This window comes from Cupressus sempervirens, chromosome 1, assembly GCF_028749045.1.
Source record: "Cupressus sempervirens isolate cs-2001-9-10 chromosome 1, ASM2874904v1, whole genome shotgun sequence".
Classification (NCBI taxonomy): Eukaryota; Viridiplantae; Streptophyta; class Pinopsida; order Cupressales; family Cupressaceae; genus Cupressus; species Cupressus sempervirens.
Genome location: NC_143118.1, coordinates 388662798 through 388682716, shown reverse-complemented (window position 1 = coordinate 388682716; position 19919 = coordinate 388662798). Strand labels below are relative to the sequence as shown.

The window sequence follows — 19919 nt, the reverse complement described above, 5'->3', positions numbered from 1 at the left end:
GGAAAATAAGAAGAGACTTGATTTAAAATTTGAATCATTAACCTAGAGAAATTAATCTACATTTTCAAGAAGGATAGAGGATCAACAAGAGAGGAGTATTTTCTTACTTTGCCATTGAGAAATTTAACAAGAAAAGAAACTCCAATTGAGAGGTTTCATCCACTATGTTTATATTAAACTATCTCATTTCAAATGACAAAAAGTCTTGGAAGGAGGAATGCAAGAAGGGATGTTGGTTCTTTATGTGTGAACCTTGGGCTCTATTTGAAATACCCAAATTTTTTTCGATTCTACAAACTATAAAGGGATTTTACAAACAAAACTCAACATGAATGACAAGATTAAAATATGTCTTTAGTTTACTCATGGAATGTAAGGCCTAAAGTCTATTTTTCCATCCATACTCTAACTTCCCCTTTCTTGAGGTATTTTTCTCACATCCCAATTAGATCCTAGGCTCTAAACATAGCCTAGAGTATTATTTTTAAAATATCATTTTTTTTCTTTTTACTTTCCCTTTTACAAACAAACACTTGAACATTCAACACTCTTTCTTATTGGGCCCTACATTCCAACATGAACTCCGAACCTTATGTTTTAGTTCCTTGATCCCAATCTCATCATCTATTCAATCTATCTACATATTTGATCATAAGTCCTATAAAATGCTTGGAATTAAATACCTTAGACAATAATATCCTATTCCCTTTTAGAGTTTTACCCCTACCAATTATCTAATTCTCATCATTTTTGATAAAGTTTGTTCCAAGAGGGACATGGCACATAAAACTTGAGGTTTTAGTTCAAATTTTTGATCCACCCCTCAACCTTATACCTTAAATTTGATCTTAGATTTCCAAGTGGACATTCTCTCTTATGGCTTAGAACCTACTATTATGGTTTTCAATTATTGAATATTTCAAATATAGTCCTAAGCTTAGCCTATGTATTTCAAAGTTCCTTATTCAACTATGAAAAAATTAAACTATCAAATTTAATTTTAAATATTAAATATTTTAAACCCGCGTTATTGAAAAATTAAATATTTTAAACTATCAAATGCATTTTACCTATTTAAAGCCAAAATCCTCAAGACACACCCAACATCACAATTTTTGGGTTCCTTTTGAAATGTGACCATTGCAAAAAAACTAGTATTAAACTACATATTTTAAGAATACATTTGATCATAATTTGATATATATCAATGGTATATTTTCTTCCACCTAGCCACACTTACTGTAATTGAGTTCACCTAGGTCCCAATAATGAATGTTTATATTTTCTTCCATCCTTGATGTTTGTTACAACAAAATTAAGACATGGGCTAGATGCTATTTTTTTGTATAGGTAATTGGTTGAAGCCTAGATTATTATTGTTAAGAGTAATTATTATTGTGTTAATTTCAAGTAGATTTGAACCCAAGACCTCCCTGATGAGAGACTCACAATTTACCCATGTGTTGTAAGCTCTTTCCTATGGGCTAGATGTTATTATAATAACACTAGTTAGGGATTTATTTTATAGTTAATAAGGGAATATTATCTTATCATTTTTTTAAATTGGCTCAATGCATTTAATATTTATATTTATATTGATCTGAGTATGAGTATCATAAAAAGTTAGTGAAAGAGAATTGAATTAGATGCAACAAAAAAAAAAGAATACAAAAAGGGAAATTTAGCTCAATTTCTTATAAACAATATGATTGAGTTAAATAAAATATGTATTTGGTATAATGGGAATAATAAGCACTTTTAGGTAACTTGTAGGTTATAGCATATGAATTTTAGAAGCTTTATTGGGAAAAAGGGAACAACTTTGAAGATAATGGCTTATGAAACTCATATTTATTTTCACCATTTAAAAAATGATATAGAGACTTCCTTAGGTTGTGAATTTGTAACTACAATCCAATTGTCCCAAAAAATATTCTTGAGAACATTTTGAAGAGTTGGGCCAAATGCTACAAAATTCTCTATTAAAGCATGTCTCAATTCTTTTTCAAGATCAAATTATTTCATTTTAGGCTTCAAAATAAGCTTTTAGTGTTTTTTATAAACTTCTTGAATATTGTTTTTGCTTTATTTCAAGCTCTTTTATGTAACTATAATAGTAATTTAATAATTATCTTCACCTTATTTTGTTGAAATAATCAACAATTTGTATGGTCATGTGGGTTAAATGCATGATTGCCCAATATAGAGAAAACAAGGAAGCTATCAAAACTAACAGAAAGAGTAATTCTTAGATTAATAGATAGAAGTATATGATCTTATACTCTTTTATAATTCATCCTAGTTGTATTCCTTCTTATTATTTGTTGAACCTTATCAGAGTCAAAAAGATAATCATTATAAGTGATTAATGTATAACAAATGAACCTAGTGATCCAAAAAAAAGTCTTGTGACCCCTTGAAAAAAGAAGAATATTTTTTAATATTTCCAAGACTTCAATATTAGGTAGACAAAGAGAACTAAGGATCAAAGTTATAAAAGTTGCTAAAATTGGATCTATAAAACTAGCATAAGAAATTCTCATAATATTCTTTAGAAATTAAGTGAGAGGGTGGTAAAGCAATATATTTTAATCTTGTTACAAAACTATTCATTCAATCAGATTTGCAACTTTAAAATAGTCTTTTGAAATATTTTGAAATATTAAAATTGAATTAAACATTCCATAAATAATTCATAGTATTGAAACTAATTAGTCTAAATTTTTATATATAGATTTATTCAATTATTTTAATATAACTATAATTAAATGCTATTTTCCTTTGTGCTATCATTGTGCCATGAAATATTATAAAGTAATACAAGGACACATCATTCCATCACACCCATATATAAAAACCAAAACACAACTCTCTCTTTTTTAGTTCAATAGTTATGCATTCATGCCAGTGCTAATTTGACATTAACACTGACCAATCAAATCAAAATATTTAAAAGATTATATGAAATTTCAAATGTTTATATCTTTTTCTAATTTTTCATTATTTTATAAATCACATTTTTCATTCATTCTATTGGTCCATACTATTTTTGGTGGGGGAGAAAATTAATTTTCTTCAACAAAAATACAAATATTTTCTAACAACTTCATCATTCATTAATTACAACTTTATCTTTTCCACATTTGTGACAAGTTGATAAGATTTTTTTTTTCAATTATTTTATCTTCCACCTCACACAACATGTCTAATCAGTATTAATTATCACAATCTATTTTTCTTAGCAAGTTTAAATATAGAGTTAAATATTTTTAATCTCTTATTTTACATATATTTATTATTAGTTTTACATTGATGTTTATTTTTGACTATTTGATATGACTTGTTTCTAAAACTTCATGTAATGCATAAGTTAGATTATATATATATATATATATATATATATATATATATATATATATATATATATATATATATATATATATATATATATATGTATATATATGTATATATATATATATATATATATATATATATATATATATATATATATATATATATATGTATGTTATATCTTTATATTTGAATTTCTAATTTTTTTAAAGTTTTCTTTTTTAATAAAAGTAGTTAAATTATTACTATTGTTTTACTTTTATAAAAATTAATTAAACAATGTTATTTTTTAATTATATTTTATAATAGTATTTGTAATATGTATAATTGATAAGTGTTACAATTTATAAACTATATCATTTATTATTATTAATATTTTTTATTTAAACAATTTATCATTTAGTTTAAATATATTTAGAACTTAAAAATATATTTTAATATTTAATTAATAATTATATTTTATATTTAAAAAAATACTAAATGAAATAACTATAAAAAAAATAATTCAATTCTAAAATTTATATAAATTTTTATTAAGTTTTTATAAACTATGTATTAAATTTAAATAGTTATATTCTAGTTCTCATTTATAGAAATGTGAATTTTAATATAAAAATTAAATTCTTAGTTTCATTAATTAAAATATAATATATTTTTATTTTTTTATTATAACCATGATTTTATTTTAACTATTTGTTTTATTAAGAAAAATAATTATATTCAATTCTCTCTCACACACACACAATTTATGTTGATATCACTATATCTTACTATTGTCTCTCTCTTTCTCTTCCTCCTCTATATTATTTATCCTTTTTTCCTTTGCATATAGGTTTATGTTGTTATTGTTCTATACTGCTATTTATCTCTATCCTAGTTTTTGTCCAGTGCTAATGATTAAAAATAGTGTGCATTTCATTTGATAATCAAGATGAGAATAATACATAGTTGGGGAAGTTTTTCCAACTACTAATGGTTTTCTAGTAGCATGCATGGTATGCTTAAACATATAATGTGATACTCCAAATGCTTCATCACTTCCTCAAGTTCTATAATTCAAATATTGGTATGGATATCTTTCCTCATTGCACATATTTTAAGTTGTCAATATAGAAGGTGCAAATTTGTCTAAAGCATATGTATTGATCATAGTATGATATTAAGTACTTAGTGCCATGCTAGGGACTTTGGCTTCTTATTCTTGGGCTTAAATGCCCAAAGATATAATAATATAACACAAGAACTTAACAACAAAATATGAGCCATCCTATTAGATCACAAGTGCATTTCTAGGATGAGAATTTAATAACAAAATATGAGCCATCCTATCAGATCATAGGTGCATTTCTAGGAAAAAATTAATGCATTCACAATGTTAATTTAGAACTATTTAACCTTCTTCTCACTCATCTACACCTCTACAAGAATTATGTGTTAGGCAGGAACTATGACGCATTGTGTCTCTTTTTGAATAGTGATAACAATAATATTTATCTAAATTAGAAATACTGACCTTATCATCATGAAAAAAACCTCATTGGAAACCCTTATTTTGGACAGATAGTCCAAATTATTATTATTATTATTAAATATAGAAGTTAAACACACAACTTTTCAAAACTCTCCACTCCATTTTATTTAAATCTGTATATTTTTTATAATGACATAGCTATCTCGGCATGCGGATTATGATGTCTAGATCTGCTAAAGGTTACATCAGAAATAGAATATATTTGAGTGGGCCAATTTCTAGGATGATTTCAGTACAGACAAGAAAGTCCTGCCAACGGCAATTTGTATGCCACAATGTGCTTCCTTACAAGCAGGCCAAACGTCATATAAAACTAAAACTAATCAGGAGTCTTCACATCCGCAGAAAGATTAACTATTCCCTCAAAAAAACTTATTCACCTCCTTGCACTTAACTAGAATATTTCCCACCAGTGTAAGTAATCGATGGTGTTGTTATTATTATTATTATGAAATACTACTCACCATGTTGAAAGCTACACTATAATGTAGTGTTTCATTTTCAAGACATATACATATCGCCCAGTTAGTTTCACATTTACTAGTTCTGCTAATTTGTTAAAGGTGAATCGCTACAATAAAGCTAGTTTGCTAAAGTGATGCATTTAACTGTTAATAACGTCGACGTCGTTTATACATGCAACCGCTATTGCGTGGGTGTTTCGCTTTAGATGTAAGCATCCCCCTCTTAGTATAAATTCAGGCTTGCTTAATCAAAGATATATTAATAATATAAATTATACAAAATATTACTATTTTAAATTATAAATAAAAATTCTAATAATTCATTTAAATTTAATCATAATGTAAAAAATTTAGTGATGGAAAATTAAAATGGCAAGATTGTTTCATATGTATGATTAAGTTTTTTGAATTGTGATTGATACAAGAATATAAGACCGAAGTAATATTTTTACATCAACCATAATCCTAAAAATTTAATCATAACCAAACCTATGGAATAACCTTATCATTTTAATTTTATAATCAAGTTCATTAGTTTTATCTATTGAAAATGAAAAGTAATGATGCTAACCTTAACATGTAAGAAACTTCTATAATTATTATCATAATTGCGAGTTATTATAAATAGAAAAATTATTGTACTTCTATTTATACACATCATTCTAAATTTATCTTATTCAAACAAAATTAAAGGATAGACAATTGGTGAAATTAAAAATGATTGATGTTGATATTGGATAACCTCTAGACTAACAATTAACAAAAATTATAAATTCAAAATCTCACATCTAACTTTCAAACAAAAACTTGATGTATGCCAATTTAAGAACAAACAAATAATAATTAAAACAATAATTCAACAATAAGATAAGAGATAACATATCAATTCTAATATCTAACAAAATTTAGTATCGCTTTCAAATTTTTAGAAATTATTACAAATATAAAATAATAATTAAAACAATAATTCAATGATAAGATAAGAAATAACATATCAATTCTAATATCTAACAAAATTTAGCATCGCTTTCAAATTTTTGAAAATTATCACAAATATAAAATAATAATTCTCATTGATCTTTTAATATGAAAAATGATGATAAATTGACATTTAAAAAATTCAAAATAATGACTTGTTGACTAAATATAGGTAGTGATCATTTTAGAAATTGTCCTTAAAGATAGGAGCACTCAAAGTAAGGAGCACTAAGAAATATCACAAATATAAAATAATAATTAAAACAATAATTCAATGATAAGATAAGAGATAACATATCAATTCTAATATCTAACAAAATTTAGCATCGCTTTCAATTTTTTAGAAATTATCACAAATATAAAATAATAATTCTTATTGATCTTTTAATATGAAAACTGATGATAAATTGCATTTAAAAAATACAAAATAATGACTTGTTGGCTAAATATAGGTAGTGATCATTTTAGAAATTGTCCTTAAAGAAAGGAGCACTCAAAGTAAGGAGCTCTAAGAAATATCACACATACAGATTGAAGGGATACTGTTTTCCCTCCACAATAAGTAAATTCAACATTGGCATCATCTGATCTCAACAGAACCCGAGGACAATTAAACATGAAAATCGGTGTCAATACTTATCATCCTTCACAAGGATTGAGAACCAGTATAAGTGGTCAGAATATTGTGTATCATGTCGTCAACATCACGCATGGACGAGCCTTTGTCGATTCCATCTCCATGGTCCATTACTGCTCTTCTGGCAGCATCTCTCATGGCCGCTGCTCTTTCTCTCAGTCGCCCACCTCTCTCTTCCGACATCAACATCTTCACCATCCTCTCCACCTTCTCCTTCCCCAATTCTCCCTCACTTCCTCTGCACATCTCCACACACATGCCGACCTCCTCTAGAAGCTTCGAATTGAAGTATTGCTCGGCTGCGATGGGCCATCCAATCATGGGAACTCCCTGGCTCAAACTCTCCAATGTCGAATTCCACCCACAGTGACTCAAAAATCCTCCCGTCGAAGGATGGGACAAAATCACACGCTGGGGCGCCCATTTCTTAATAACCAGTCCCTGATTCTTGGCCCCCATTCGCTCTCCGAATCCATCCGGAAGAAACTCTGAGGAAAACTCTGCAGTCAATGGCACCCCAAGCGGGGGCCGTGATGTAGAGGCTAGTGGAATGTTACGATTCCTTCATAGTTTAATAACTTCTTTCCTTCTTTGTTTGATAGAAACTTTCCCCTTCTCCAATCACTGATCACTCTTGGACCCATTCCGCTCTATAGACCTATCAAAGGTCAACTCCGAACACTTTAGACTCCACTAGACTCCACATACTAATTTCTATACTATTGGAAATCTTCCTCTCATGCAACAATGCATATTTGATCATATGTATTATGACTGTCCTCGGAATACTATTGCTTCAACTTCTTCCAAAGACCTATCCACTAGAGTCAATATCAATGGACCCACTATTCCTTATCACAAATTAGGATTCTCTAAAGATCCCCATACAACATCTAATCCTTTCACAAAACTCCCTTAACACATTCATGAGAAAAGTCATCACAAATCGCCATGTCACTGCCCCTTAGATAGACCCGACAACAGTCATTCATAACTTTTGAACCAAGCTTTATTTGCTCAATCTAACCATTGATATTTGGTACAATTTGTCTTTCTCCAACATATCCAAAATTTGGCAAGATCCAACTGTTAACTTTGGAGAAATGACCCCCGCACTGAACTGCAATTTACTGAGACAAGTATTCCTTCCTCCTGCGACTATCCAGTCACTTCTCTACCCTCCAACATGACCAACCTCTCTTATTCTCCTGCAAATGGGGTTCATTCCTTCATAATCATTGTTAGAAAATTATATTACAAGTGTGGATCCATCCCCAAGAAACAATATGTACAAAAGGGGATGGATCTCATGAATCCATGACTGGCATTAAAACAAAAATTAGAGATTTCTACAAAATAATCAATCTTAATGATTGAATCTGGTATTAAAAATCACTTGGAACTAGATCTAATGGAATTAAAAAAAATCATTACACATCTATCTCCAAATCAATAGGTCAATACAACATCAAAAGACTTCAAATTTGTAAGAAAGCAACTATTATTAATTCCAATATGGACACAGTCCGTACAATCTAAAACTCCAACTTCCACCACTGTACCCTCATACCTGTTGAGGCTTACATATACTTAAAATAACTCCCTTAACCGATCTAAAGTAGTTGGATCCTCTAACAAAGCAACTAATCCTTATTTGACTATTACTTTTCAAATACTTAAATTTTAAAACTTATTTCATGTGTTCCATGCCCCTAAAATCAAACATTATGTGCTCATGCCAAGCATTAAATTTGTTAGTCTTCATGTTTATATTCCCATAGATGTGTGCAAAAGCAAAACTTGCATGGTGAACACTATCAAACTCCGACAATCCTGTCACAATAGTGTTAGAAACAAAAATAAACAAGTTTTTCTTATGCACCAAAACATATGTTTGGCAAATTGCTCCCTCCATTAGATTCACTACTTCATCCTCCTCCTCACGCACTCCTTGTGAGATTTTTTTCCTTGTAGAGAAATATGATTCCAAGGTCTCTCCATGACCATCCTCATGCCCCTGTCCTAGGCACTCTTCCACTACACCACCCTTCATTTTCCATTCTTCAACTATGGCATCCAACTCATCCCAAAAATCTATCTTTTTATCAAGTCCTTGTAGACTTGCTACTCCACCATCTTCAACACAATGTTTTACCTCACAATCATCCTCTAGAACCTTTATCTCAGTAGGTTCCCTTAGCAACTTCCTCTTCTCAGTCAGCCTCTTAATGGGCCAAACAATCTTTCTTGTCATCTTCATGTGCCAACTTGTGGCATTCTTCACCATCTCTGTTTCCAAGAGTCTAAACTCTTCATCCCTTAAGGTCCCTGTCATCCTTGAGACCTTCTTCAATTCATCTTCCCTATGCCATCCTTCTCGGTACTCAAACATGTCATCTATGGCTTGTTTAATAGCCCTATCTTCTCTATTTTTAACAGCAGCATATAAGGGACACATGACTATCCCAACTTGGATATCTCCACCCATACATTCACTCATTACCCTGGTATCTTCTACAATCTTCACCTTTATCCCTATCTTTTCGTCTTTTTGAGCCTCTCCTATTTGTGGCTCACCTATCACCATTTTCACTGTCCTATCATCTTCATACCCTGATTGCTCTTGGTTCACCTTCATAGGCTTTTCTGCTTGCTTTCTTGGCTCTTCACATGAACCTTGCTCATCCACTACTCTCTCCTCCAGGATCTTTATTGGATCTACAACTCCTTGTGCCTTATCATAGGCCTGATGTATCAAATCAATTGCTATCTTGTTGTCCACCTTGTCTTCTTCTTGTTCCCTTTGTCCTAGGAACCCCACTCTTTCAAACAAAAAATTTGTTGGCATCCTCCATGATGTTGCTTCTTCTTCCAAAGATCTCAGTATAACTTGACTTCCACCATGCTTGAAGGTGTAACTATTCAATGCCCCATCATATAATGTATGCTTCTCTACTTTCCATGACCTCCCAAGGATCAAATGGCATCCTACCAATGGAATAACATCACATAAAACAGAATCCTCATAGGTTCCAATGCTGAAAGGAACATATACTTGCCTTCTAACCTCAACTTGGTGTCTATCATGCAATCCTTGTACCATGTAAGGTCTTTTATGCACTAGTTGTTGTAGGTTCAACTTCTCAACCATCTCAATTGAAACAAAATTGAAAAATGAGCCACTGGAAATGACCATTTTGCAAACCTTACCCATACATCTGCATTGTGTTCTAAATTGTGAGTATCGATGAGTCTCAAAATCTGTAGTCATGATGGCTTCAACTTATTTTACCCTTCAATCCGACTTCCTCTACAAACTAAGATCCATCCAACTTTGAATCACCACCTTGGAATACTCTTAAAGGATAATTCAACTTCAAGGTTCAACAAGGGATTCTAAGTCTTCAAAACCTTAGTTTGCCTTCTGCTCTTCTCCCAAAGAATCTTCTGTGCTCTGATACCAATCTGATGCAGAGGCTAGTGGAATGTTATGATTCCTTCATAGTTTAATAACTTCTTTCCTTCTTTGTTTGATAGAAACTTTCCCCTTCTCCAATTACTAATCACTCTTGGACCCACTTCGCTCTATAGACCTATCAAAGGTCAACTCCGAACACTTTAGACTCCACTAGACTCCACATACTAATGTCTATACTGTTGGAAATCGTCCTCTCATGCAACAATGCATATTTGATCATATGTATTGTGACTGTCCTCGGAATACTATTGCTTCAACTTCTTCCAAAGACCTATCCACTAGGGTCAATATCAATGGACCCACTATTCCTTATCACAAATTAGGATTCTCTAAAAATCCCCGTACAACATCTAATCCTTTCACAAAACTCCCTTAACACATTCATGAGAAAATTCATCACAAACCGCCATGTCACTGCCCCTTAGATAGACCCGACAATAGTCATTCATAACTTTTGAACCAAACTTTATTTGCTCAATCAAACCGTTGATATTTGGTACAATTTGTCTCTCTCCAACATATCCAAAATTTGGCAAGATCCAATAGTAAACTTTGGAGAAATGACCCCCGCACTAAACTACAATTTACTGAGACAAGTATTCCTTTCTCCTGTGACTGTCCAGTCACTTCTCTACCCTCCAACATGACCAACCTCTCTTATTCTCCTGCAAATGGGGTTCATTCCTTCATAATCATTGTTAGGAAATTATATTACAAGTGTGGATCCATCCCCAAGAAACAATATGTACAAAAGGGGATGGATCTCATGAATCCATGACTGGCACTAAAACAAAAATTAGAGATTTCTACAGAACAGTCAATCTAAATGATTGAATTAGTATTAAAAATCACTTGGAACTAGATCTAATGGAATTAAAAAAAATCATTACACATCTATCTCCAAATCAATAGGTCAATACAACATCAAAAGACTTCAAATTTGTAAGAAAGCAACTATTATTAATTCCAATATGGACACAGTTTGTACAATCTAAAATTCTGACTTCACCACTGTACCCTCATGCCTTTTGAGACTTACATATACTTAAAATAACTCCCTTAACCGATCCAAAGTAGTTGGATCCTCTAACAAAACAACTAATCCTTATTTGACCATTACTTTTTAAATATTTAAATTTTAAAACTTATTTAAATAACTTTCTAGACTTTAGGACTTAATGTTTTTCCATGACTTTGTCAGGGTGCCCTGCACCAGGCCGGACTACCCAGATGAAGGGCTGCCCACTTGATTCCAAACCAAGTGCCAACTCTTTCATATTCGACGCAGAGATCGTGTTCTGCGAGCCGAAGGAAACGTAGATCACACTACGAACTTTCTGAGAATTGAGCCACGGCAAGCAGGAAACCGCATCGGTGGTTGCATCCTTACCTTGCAATAACTCATCAGACATAACATGGGATTGAGTGGAAGAGAGAAACTCTTGAGGAAGGAGAGGGCCAACCGCCCAGACAGGCCTGCCGGTGGATATTCTGAGATGTTCCAAATATCCGTTCTCGAGCTGTTGGAAGGAGTTGCATATAAATCCCCAGCTGCGCATATTGCGGGGTAACTGGCGAGCCTGAAACAAGCTCCAGGGATCCGTTCCTGTCGCCATTTTTATATTAGTGGGAAGCTGAGATCGGTGCAGCGAAACGTGAGGCAGATCTGGGAGGGCGAACTCTTCCGAGTGGGTCTTTGTGTGGGGCAGATGATTCCACATAGAGTAGTAAAGCAAGGTGCCATAGACGCCGCAGGTGAGGAAGAAGATTCTGGGTATTCCAAACGTGTCGGCGACGTCTTGGGTCCAGCCGAGGAACATGTCGCTGATGATGCAGAGAGGGGCGCAGCCATCTTCTTCCGAGATCTTACGGATCAGATCTTCGAAATGGGGCTGCAAATGCTCTGCGGCTTCCATGAAAGTGACGAACTGCGAATAAGGCAGCGAATCTAAGTTCTCAGTACGCGGTGTTAAGCCATGATCGGCACTGGAGAAAGGGAGCTCCGCCAGGCGAATGTCAAGAGAGGGGTCAGATTGAATGGTGGGTGCTAAGGCGTGAATGTTGAATGGTGGGTGTTGACGATGGTGATGGTGAATCCGGTTCGAGAGGCGAGGAGTTTGGAGAGGTGAAGGAAGGGAATGATGTGGCCCTGCGCCATGAATGGAAACATCACCACATGACGCCTTTAGATGTTCTCGCCCCATGGAATTCTGGAATCAGATGCAGATGCAGATGCCCCATGGAATTTTGAATTTATATGTAAACTTGATGGTAGCATTAACAAGTATATCCCCTCATGTCGGGTGTAATGTAGCGATTTATGGGACAAATAGGTGGATATCTTCATGTTTAGTTTCCCTATCTGCCAGTATTGTAGAATGGTTGCATTCTATTTTTGTTTCTTCTATAGGTAAATCTGAGTTGAAAGTGCTTGGCCAAGCCATTTTATTCTTCTAAATATTGCATATGTGACACATGTTATGGCCACAAGATCTAAACGAAAAGTTGGGTCGAGCAGTAGTGCACGGTTTGAAGAACCTAATGAGAAGTTGGATCAAATTATGGCACTATTAACCCAACAGGGGGCTTTGTTACAACAAAAAAGCTAGCGGATGGACAACCTAGAGCAAGGGGCTCGAGGTAGACAAGCCAAAGAAGAGGCCAGAAAGCGTGAGGAGGATCAACACTCTGAAGCCTTAAGTAAGCAGGAAGAGGAGCTAAGGAAGAAACGTGAAGATGAGCACATGGTTGAAGCTCTTAGGAGGTCTGAAATAGAGCAGAAAGCGTAAGCTAACCGTCAAAGTTCTCTCCTTAATTCTAATAGGATTCAGATAGTTGCTGATTTGAGCAAAGATCTCAAGAAGGTAACTCCACCCACCTTCCATGGAAGAGCTTCTGGAGAAGATGCAAAGGCTTGGATTACTAGCATGGAGAAGTACTTTCTAGTGCGAAACTACATTGGGAAATCTAGAGTAGTATGGGCCACCTATCAGCTAATGGGTGAAGCAGTCAACTGGTGGGAGAATGTTATGGCTAAAAAGAGATTCCAACATGGAGAGGTAACTTGGGAGGAATTCTTGCAGTTGTTTCGCAAATGATGGTTACCTCAGCTTTATTATGACAAGAAAACAACAGACTTCTATAAGTTAGTACAAGGGAACATGAATGTTACTCAATATCATGAGCGACTTTTCCATTTGGTGAAATATGTTCCATAGTATCAGCACGATGAACTCTTTAGAACGCGGAAGTTTGTAATGGGCTTGTGACCTAAAATTTATAGTGAGGTTGAGATGCAGGAGCCTGAAACCATGGACTTTGCATTGCGTAAAGCACTTAAGCAAGAGTAGAGGTTGAAGGATGCTTCATCCTATAAATCCTTCAACCAAAACTATAAGAGGAAGTTTCAAGATAGCAGGACATATCAGGATAACAAAGGGTATCGAGATGATGGAGCAAAAGGAAAGGAAAAGAAACAACAAATCAAGAACATGAAAGACAAAGGACACAAGAATTTTGACAGGAATAAAGAAAATTGGAACAACAATCAAAATTTTAGAAATGGTGGTGGCAGGAATGGAAACAACCGAGGAGATCAAAATAGAAGAATGCCTAGGGGAGGCTGCTACATATGTGGAGGAAACCATTATGCTGCTAAGTGTTCACAACAAATTGATAAGAAAGACTTTCCTTAGCAACATCGTATCCATGCAGCAATGGATCACTGATAGGCAGATTATCAGGCCACTCCCATTCAGATGACTAATACACTTTTCAGTTACCCTATTTCTATCTTAATAGATACTGGTGCTACTGAATGTTTTGTAGATCCTAAAATATTAACCAAGATACCTGTTAGGGCTAGTTTTATGGTAGAACCATGGATTGTAGAGTATGGTAATAGGGCTGAATGCAGGGTAGAGCAATGCTTATCTTGCAGCAAGTTGGAACTTTCTAGTTTCCGAACTGAGGTCAACTTGAATGTAGCGCCTCTAGGCTCATATGATGTCATCTTAGGTATTAATTGGTTAAGTGAGGATAAGGCCTTGGTGGACTATCGAGATAAGGTAATTAGATTTCTTGATGACTCAGGTCATTCCTTGACACTAAATGGTGTCAAATGACCTTTGGAACTGAGGCAAATTTTAGCAATGCAGTTGAAGAAGGCCAAAAGGAAGGGGTGTCAGTTATACATTGCCCATATTAAAAATCTGGATGAGACTCCACCTCAAATAGAGGATCATCCTATTTTACAAGAGTTTAGAGATGTATTTCCAGATGATTTTCTCGAATTACCCCCTAAAAGGGAGTTTGATTTCTCAATAGATCTCATACCAGGAGTAGAACCTCAATCGAAGGTTCCTTACTGCATGACATCTACAGAAATGTATGAATTGAACATTCAGTTACAAGAACTTTTAGATAAAGGATTCATACACCCTATTGTATCACCGTGGGGAGCTCCTATAATTTTTTTCAAGAAGAAGGATGGTACCTTAAGGTTGTGCATAGATTATCGTATGTTGAACAAAGTGACCATAAAGAATCGGTACCCACTACCCAGGATTGATGAACTCTTTGATTAAATGAAAGGGGCAATCATATTCTCCAAGATTGATTTGCGATCTGGGTATCACCAACTTCGAATCCGAGAGGAAGACATACCTAAGACTACATTCAGAACAAGATATGGCCATTATGAGTTTGTAGTATTACCTTTTGGACTCTCAAATGCACTAGCTTCTGTTATGAACCTGATGAATAGCATTTTTAGAGATTGCCTTGATAAATTCATGGAGATATTTATTGATGACATATTAATATACTCCAAGAATTTGGAAGAGCATGAAGAACACTTGTGAATAGTGTTGCAGTGATTAAGAGACAAGAAACTTTATGGGAAACTCTCTAAGTGTTCCTTTTATCAAAAGGAGATCCATTATTTGGGACACATTTTGTCAGCCAAAGGCATCGCCGTGGACCTTGCAAAGATCAAAGCCATCCTTCAATGGCCAACTCTGCAGAATGTCAGTGAAGTTAGGAGTTTTATGGGACTTGCAGGATATTATAGGAAATTTGTTGAAGGTTTTTCCTGCATAGCAGCACCAATTACATCTCTTTAGCGTAAGAGAAAGAGGTTTGTGTGGACGGAAGCATGTGAGAAAGCCTTTCAGTTACTCAAGGAAAAACTTACTCCAGCGCCTATTTTGATTATTTGAGACCCAAATGGGTATTTTGTTGTCACCACCGATGCCTCAGGGGATGGACTTGGGGGTGTTTTGATGCAAGATGGTAAAGTTGTGGCTTACAAATCCAGGAAACTCAAATCTCATGAAGTAAACTATGCTCCTCATGATTTAGAGTTGGCTGCGATAGTTCATGCCTTGCAGATGTGGCGACACTACCTATTGGGAAGGCCATTTGAGCTAAAGACTAATCATATGGGGTTGAGGTAAATTTTCACTCAACCAAATCTAAATGCTCGACATAGACGATGGCTCAAATTCCTCAGTGAATATGATTTCGGCATCGAGTATATAAAGGGTAAAGAAAACAAAGTAGCAGATGCACTTAGCCGCAGAAGACATATTGTTGCTATCTCTACATCTCAAACACACATGAGGGAGTATATCCTCCAATATCTTCCTGGGGATACTCATTATGAATGGGTAAAGTCAGTCTTGGATATGGATGTTGTTGATCCAAGATTTGACAACTATTCTTTGGATGAGGATGGTCTACTTAAATATCAAAACAAGATTTATGTTCTTGATCGTGAAGGATTGCAGAAAATTATACTTGAGGAAATGCATAACACTCCATTTTCAGGGCATCCAGGGGTAAATAAGATGATGGCTGACTTAAGGCCTTTGTATTTTTGGCTAGGACTCAAGAGGGATGTGACGAAGTATGTAGCCCAGTGTTTAGAATGCCAACATGTTAAGGCTGAGCATGCTCATCCAGTAGGTCTTCTGTACCCCCACAAGATTCCACAGTATAAATGGCAGGTTATTAGCATGGATTTTGTATAGGGTTTACCCATGACTCGAAAGAGGCATGATGTTATCTTAGTCATAGTTGATAAGTTGATGAAGGTTGCTCATTTTATTCATGGTAGCCTAAAGGACGAATCTCCAGTATTGGCAAGGAGGTTTGTTCAAGAGATTTTTCGACTGCATGGTATTCCTGAGACTATTATTTCTGATAGAGACACCTGGATGACTTCAAGGTTTTGGACAACCTTGAACGCTGCTTTAGGTACACGTTTGAATTTCAGTACAACATACCACCCTAAGACTGATGGTCAAATAGAGCGGGTGAATCAAATATTGGAAGATTTACTACACATGTACTGTATGGATCAACAGTACAAATGGGAGGAATATCTTCCATTAGTGGAGTTTGCCCATAATAACTCTTATCAATCATCTTTGGGTATGGCCCCATTTGAGGCTCTCTATAGACAAAGATGTCAGACTCCTATCAATTGGGATAAGGTTGAGGACAGGATTATTGTAGGTCCTGAGATGCTCAGAGAAATGGAAGAACAGGTATCTCTAATCCGCATTCGGTTGAAAGAGGTAGCAGATCAACAGAAGAGTTATGCAGACAAGAAATGCTCTTTCTGCCAGTTTCAAATTGGGGAGAAGGTGTTTCTCAGGGTTAGGCCACAAAAAAGTTCAATCTCTTTTGGCAAGAGTTCAAAGCTTGGCCCAAGATTTGTTGGTCCGTTCGAGGTTCTAGAAGTCATCAACCTAGTTGCTTATCGACTTGCTCTGTCGCTTACTTTAGCCCGCATTCATAATGTTTTTCATGTATCGTTGCTTAAATCCTATCATCTTGCTATATCTCACATTCTTGACTGGCGTGCCTTACAAGTATAGGATCCAGGGGTGATGGTAGTTCAGCCCACCCGAATCATTGAGCAACGTACCCTTAGGGTACGAGATAGGGATGTACTCTAGTATAAGGTCCAATGGGACCAGTTCAGGGTGGATAGTGCCACTTGGGAAGATGCTGATGATTTACACAAATCATTTCCCCATTTTTTTAAAACTATTTAAAACTGGATACATAATAGTTTTGGTATGTGTAAAAAAAAAAACACCATTTTTTTTGTGCAAGACATCGGGACGATGCCTTTTCCTAGTGGGAAAGGATGTCACGTCTCACCCTAGAACCTTTTTTTTTCTTGCTTATGTGGCTATGTCGAGTTGGTCAAAATTAAGACTTAATTAAAAGTTAAATGAAAGTTAATGTTTTAAATTTCTAATTGAAATGAATTATGATGATGGATACGTATGAAATATTAAATTCAATGATGATGTTATTTGATGTAATCATGATGTGATGTTCATAGTTCTGATTCAGTTAATGTTATTCTTAAAAGATGATGCAAACAAGTTGTTAATAATGATTGATATTGACTCCTTGTTATGGTTGTGAGTGTTTGAGTGGATGCAGGATTGTAATGTCCCCTTTCTAGCATTCATAGCATGATGTTGTCGTTAGCCTATTTCCCCATAGTCCTGTAGGCTAACTAGGACATTAAAGGGGCTTAGAGGCCATTTGGCCTAGACAGTTTCAGTTGCAAGTCTTTCTAAGGGGTTCTGGGGCAACTTTGGGCATACTTACTATTTATAGTAAGTCATCTTGGACATGGCCGGACATTCAGTCATAGTGGTATGTCGATGGTAATTGTTTAAAATCGACAGAAAAACTTATTTATCATTAATAAGATTTGTTATGCATTGATAAAGCCATTTTATAAAGTTAAATTTAAATATTTAACTTTATTAATGCATAGACTATAGTTTGTGGGAAATATTTAAATTAAAAGAGTTCCCTTTATTTTTATAACACAGACATAAGGTACATAAAGGGAGTTATGTTTTATCCCACATTGAGAAAACGAAGGATTGAGCTCTTGTGAGAACACTATAAAAGAAATGGAAGAGCTTTTTTTTGTATGCTTGGATGAAGATTAATGTTATGTTGTTGGATATCTGATTATCGAGCTTGGAGGATGGAATCCCTCTTTGCTAGCATTCTCTTCACTGTTGGAAGACACAGTCAGGAGGATCAATGGTGTTTTCACTTCAGGAAACACACTGGGTTTCATTTGGGGCGTTCACATAAAGAAATTTACAAGGGTTTGAGGTGGAGATCTGAAGTTAGTTATTGCTATAGTGCTGCATGAACAATATTTTTGCTACAGTCGGCATGAACAGTATTTCGCTACAGTATGGCGTGAATAGTGTTGGTATCAAGTTTACTTGTTTTTTCGGCTGATTAGAAGTTTGGAAGGCTGCCGACTACATCTGCAAAATACTACGGCAACTAATTCCAGGTTTCCTCTGTCAAATTTTGATACTTTGCATAATAATTGTTGAATACAAGTCCGAATAGTTGTTGCAGCCTTTAAGGCAGCTGTAAGTGCACATCTACATTTAAAAATCACCCTTTATCAGCATATTGAAAGAGTTTCCAGATTTTTCATATATTGTTGAATGTGTGCCAAGTGTTTTTGAAAATGTTATGATGGGTATTATGCATTTTAATGTCACTTCATAGTTGTTCGTAAACCTACTCATTGGAAAGCAATTTATTGAGGAAATCAGCTTTATGAGTTTGCATACAAAGTGTTTGACAATATTCCTTAAGTTAAATTTTTACAAGTCAAAGTTTCAAATCAGGGGAGGATATTGCAGTGGTATCAGAGCTATAAGTCCTGCCATCCTGTGGAGGTCTTATAGGAAATTTGGAATTGGTAGATAGAGGGGAAAGTGTTTGATGAAATGTCAAAACACTAAAATCAGAGCATTTATGTTTGAGCATGTGACAGGGGCCTTATAATTTCCGTAATACCAGAGCAAGACAAAGTAGGAGTTCAGACCTGCAAAGCAAACGGTCTAGTTCATCCATACAGGGGGGTATAGAATCGAGTCATACAAACACATCAGAGGTATTCTTTGATCAAGACAGCAATATGGGTGACTGAGATGACAGGAATACAAGATTAGGTGGAGGCGGGAATGCCGATCCAGAGCCTGGAGAGGAAAGATTCTTACAGTTATTAGAGACCTTGGTACAGGGTCAACGAGTAGCAGAACAAAGGGTACAAGAACAGAATCAGAGATTGGATCTTATGATGCAGATGATGGCTCGTCAAAAGGGGTTGAATGCTAACATGGGTGGAGGAAATAATCAGAATGGTAACAATCAGAATGGAAATGATCAGGATGGGACACATAATAAATTTTTTGAATTTTAAAATATTTGTAAAGTGTATGTTGATGGATAAAAGTAGAAGAAAACAATGCTTATATCAATTTATTAAATTTATTAAAATAAAAATATCTAAGTTATAAAGGGATAATTTTGAATTTATATGTAAACTTGATGGTAGCATTAACAAGTATATCCCCTCATTTCGGGTGTAATGTAGCAATTTATGGGACAAATAGGTGGATATCTTCA

The 19919-nt window shown here is 34.6% G+C and overlaps 1 pseudogene; it reads right to left on the bottom strand.

Moving 5' to 3' along the window:
- Positions 1 to 6970: 6970 nt before the first annotated feature.
- LOC149577920 (UDP-glycosyltransferase 92A1 pseudogene) lies at positions 6971 to 12717 on the bottom strand (annotated as a pseudogene).
- Positions 12718 to 19919: the final 7202 nt, after the last annotated feature.